This window comes from Lagenorhynchus albirostris, chromosome 15 (genome assembly GCF_949774975.1).
Source record: "Lagenorhynchus albirostris chromosome 15, mLagAlb1.1, whole genome shotgun sequence".
Classification (NCBI taxonomy): Eukaryota; Metazoa; Chordata; class Mammalia; order Artiodactyla; family Delphinidae; genus Lagenorhynchus; species Lagenorhynchus albirostris.
In genome coordinates, this window is record NC_083109.1 from 65,911,302 (window position 1) to 65,915,623 (window position 4,322).

Below are 4,322 nucleotides of genomic sequence, written 5' to 3' on the forward strand. Positions count from 1 at the left end.
CAACTAAGAGCTCGCATGCTGCAACGAAGGAGCCCGCGTGCCATAACAAAGGAGCCCACCTGGCGCAACCAAATAAATAGATGAATATTTTTAAATAAATAAATAAAAGGCCAGTTCAGTTCTGAGAATCTAAATTCATTTAGATTTGTGGATTCTTTCCCCAAACACAATTAGTGGCCAACGTAGGAGTTGATGGCTTCTCCCTGTATTCAAGTCCCCTCCTGCCCATCCGCCCCTTTCACAAATTAGAAAAGAGCCACCAGTCTCCAAACTGGCTGATGAAATTTCAGCCTACAGGATACTTTCATATTTGAGTTATAATAACTATTAAAATGAAGATGAACAGTGGACAGCTTAATAACAGCATTTAAAATCCAGCATTAGGATACAGAGGCCAAAATTCTTCAACCTAGGTCAAAACCATATACATATTATATATTTTTTTTTTCAATTCTCAGTTTCTTAGAGTTACTCTGCAGTATAAAGGGTGGAGTCTATTGTTTGCCTGGTCCTAGCTGTTCACTTGCTTGCTAACTAAAAGACTTCCTATTTGCACTCAAGTTGGGATTCAGTAAGTCAGTACAGGCTCAACTCCATCCCCTTCATTACCCCAGGACTGCCCAGGAAACTATTCAAGTTATTTTTGATAATCTATCTACCCATGCTAGTAAATTACTAGAACCTAAAATAGGTGACAAGTCCAAAATTTCTGATTCATTTTTCCCAAACACTAAAAGGTTTTACTTAGCATTTCTGATACTAACTTTACTACAAATAGCCTCAGCAATATTTTAAGTCTCTCAACTGCCTGGCTCAAAGGGCCAATTCACTCAAAGAACACACTAGTCACTGTTGTGGTGTTCAAAAGAAGAAAACAGCATATTCTTTCTGTTGGCCCACTGTGTCATGGCTCAAGAGGGCCAAATCAAAAAGGAGTCCTGATTGGGCCTCTCAAGTGGACAATCTGGTCAAGGTGAGGCTGAAAAGCAGCTGACTGCTGGAGATGAATGGCCCCGACAGAAGGCAAAAGTAGGTTACATCACTTGGTTACATGCCAGCCCAAAGATGTCCACAGAGTGGGATTATGCCCACAATGGTCATTTATCTAATGTAATCCGCTGAGTGTGGATTACATTGGATAAATGTAAACTTTTAGCACCAACCTACACCTCAGCTGAGTGTTATTAGTCATCAGGTGGATCAGACAAGAGTGGAAATATTGCAACATAAAACCCGCCTCCCTACAAAAAATAACTTCAAACTTAGATCCTAATGGTCATCTTTGTAGACCAACAGGGGCATATTATTATCACTTGCCCAACCTTCAGCCCCAAATTCACAGCTGGAAGCAAAGGAGGATTCATATACTAGAACACATTTGAGGTACTCATTATGCAATTTTTAAAAGTGTATAAGGCAAAATCCTGTAAGGAAAAAGGCAATCTCTCAGTTGAACATCCTGCTGAATTCTTAACACATGGCTTGAGATTCATCTGCCAGAAAAGACCCAGACGACCATTGCCTCCTCCTCTCCCACTCTCAGCGGGGTGACTTTTTTTTTCCTATGACAGTCCAAGAGTACCCTCAAAGTAGCGTGTGGTGAGACTCTAGGAAAGGCAACAGAATTAAAAAGGAACATGATTTTCTATTTCCTTCTCCTTCTTCCTCTTATTTTGCCTACCTATTCTGAGCCTGGCCTCCACCTCTCTGACCTAGACTCTTCTCACTCTCCTCTTTGCTCACTAGACTCTGCTATTACTGCCTCCCTACTCCCCAGCCTCCTCCACCTCCCCTTTCTCCCTACTCCCTGGAACTTGCCAAACTCACTCTAGCCCAGTTTCTGCACTAGCTAGTCCCTAAACCTGGAAGGCTCCTCCCATACCTTTGCATGGCTGGCTCCTTTTTATTTAAAGCTCAGCTTATGTGTCACCTCCTCAGAAAGGTCTAGACCGAATCCCAGTCAGACACTTTCTATCACAACACTCTTATTTTCTTCAGCACTTATCAAAGTCCGATTTGCTTATTTATCTGTCCTCACCCCACAGTCCGAGGTAAGCTCCATGAGAGCGTGGACCTTACTGCTATGTTCACCTTTGTATGCCCACTGCCCGAAATACTGGCTAGCAATTAGTAGCCGGTCAATAAATGTTTGTTGAATGAATGAATGAATTTTGGACTTTTTATTCAATGATTCCCAATCAGCTAAGGTGAGAACAGTAGTCATTTTTTTCTTTTGTTGCATTTCTGTGAAACATCTAAACATGCTGTTACTTGTACAATCAAAGCATTAAATATTCTGTTTTATCAGGCTTGAAAGCCCTGATGAGTAGGATGGAACCTGTTGTGATAATTCTTCTAGCAATATGCACATAAACTCAGTTACGGAGGAACAGGATTTACGGACACTTTCTATTCAAAGGATCCCTAAAATTTGGGCACCATCTCTTAAAGTTCTTTAGAAAACACAGTGCCAGACTCAACAGAGGATTTCCAAAGAAAATATCAACACCAAACTAGGAATCATTACACTTCACTCTGAAATCTCTACAACAGGCTAAAGTAGCACTACTTTTTTTTTTTTTCCTTAAACCAACAGAACATCAACAAAGAGACCTTCTTTTCCGAGCATTCTTTGCTTTCTTCAAATAATTTTTTCATAGCCGTTACTGGTTTTTATTCTTCCTTAAAACAAAACTAAGCAAATCACATTGTCTCGTTTAAGACCACCTATACACAAAGAATAAGCTAAATAAATAAGATGGGAATCAGCACAAGCCAAATGTGTTCACTGAAGACTTGTGTGCCAGACACGCAAATGGAGAAGATAAAAGAGCTATTGTCCAATTGGAGAAACAAAAAAGTAATATGGGGTTTTCTGTTCTCCAAAGTGCATCATGAAGTGTGGGTGGAGAGAAACACAGAAATCCAGAATTAGCCTAACATCAAATCACTTTGGAAAGAGTTGACAACATTTAAATTCCTCACACACAAAGTATTTAGAGCAAGAGACCTTGATTCCTAGGCTATGATGCCATTTAGGAATCCTTGCAAGGGCTTTGGAATTCCAGTATTCATAGAAGAAAACGCTCATCTTAATCGGGAGCGACCAGGCATTGAGAGGTACTCCCAAAGACACACAGCTTGTAACTGAAGTATCACAAAGCTTGCAGTTAAGATCTGGGATGGAGGTGGAACACCAAATTCAAAAGAGGTAACCAAGATACCAAGTGCAATAAAGAAAAAAAAAAACAAACAACAGCAAAACCCACCACGATTACCACCTAGCCACGGAGAACTAAAGTGGAAAGGAGGGGTATGCAAGGGAGAGGATGGGGGGTGAGGGGGTAACGGAAAAACACAATACATTTGTCACCCTGTCCCACTTCCTATACAGGATACAGGCAAAGCTTCCAGCCCCATTACCTCAGGCACAGATGGTTATCGTTTATAGCAAAGGTGCATAGGAAGGCCTCCAGGTCTGAGCCCCTTAATTCCAGGGCTGTTAATGATTAAAGAGAAAGATGGGGGTGGGGAGGGAAATGAGGGCGGAGGGAGCTGGAGATTCACCCACCACCTCTCGCTTGGGCTCCTACCTCACGGCGCTTACAAGGGGCAGAGGACCAGAGTCTGCACTCCCTTCAGGGCAGCTCCGGCCCCCAGAACCCCAGGCCCTGGATTGAGGGGTGCTGGCGGTAGGGAGGAGGGACAGTAGGTAAGTTTTCTGAGCCCTGCGGCTGACACGCCACAGGCTCCCCTCACAGCCTCCTCTCTTCCAGCGGGACCAGTCCAGACAAGGCGCCGATTTCCACTCCTCCCCTTCTACCCCCCCCTTTCTCGAAGGTACCCAACCCCCGCCCCTTCATCTCCCAATGCCTCCCCTTTTCCTCAACCCCCCCGCCTCAAACTCACAGCTGCTCCAGAGGTTCCTCCAGTCAAACCCTTTCTGGAAACGACGGCGGCCCGGCGGGTCCAAAACACCTACCATCCCCGCTCGCGTTTCCAGGCTCCCTACCCCCGCCGCCGCCGCCGCCCCCGCCGCCGCCGCCTCTTCTTCCACCACTGCCGCCGCCTCCTCTTCATCTGCGGCCCACCGGCGGGGGCCGCCCCGAAGCCCCGCCCTCTCCATCGCCTCCTGCATCATCACTTCCGGTAACCCCGCAAGCCGCCCGCTCCAGGACGCGGAATAGGAGGAGGGCGGGTAGGGAAAGAGTGGCAGTTTGCGTCACGACGTACGCAAAGACGTACGAAGCCGTCGCCAAGTAAGGGCAAAGACCTAGCGACGCGGAGGGAGAGCTAGGAGGAGATGGACTGGACCAATTTTT

The 4,322-nt window shown here is 45.4% G+C and overlaps 1 protein-coding gene across 5 annotated transcripts in view; it reads right to left on the reverse strand.

Annotated features, from left to right (window-relative positions):
- DCUN1D3 (defective in cullin neddylation 1 domain containing 3) overlaps positions 1 to 4,322 on the reverse strand; it is a 34,118-nt gene that overhangs the window by 29,484 nt on the left and 312 nt on the right. The window contains exon 1 of one of the 5 annotated variants that reach the window (XM_060124028.1): positions 3,910 to 4,020. The exons of 1 other annotated variant lie outside the window; for it this stretch is intronic. The gene's annotated coding sequence lies outside the window, so the exon portion shown is untranslated. Of the gene's footprint in view, positions 1 to 3,593; positions 3,732 to 3,909; positions 4,021 to 4,322 lie in introns of those variants that run through there. 3 more of the 5 variants (XM_060124026.1, XM_060124027.1, XM_060124030.1) reach the window with 3 other exon arrangements.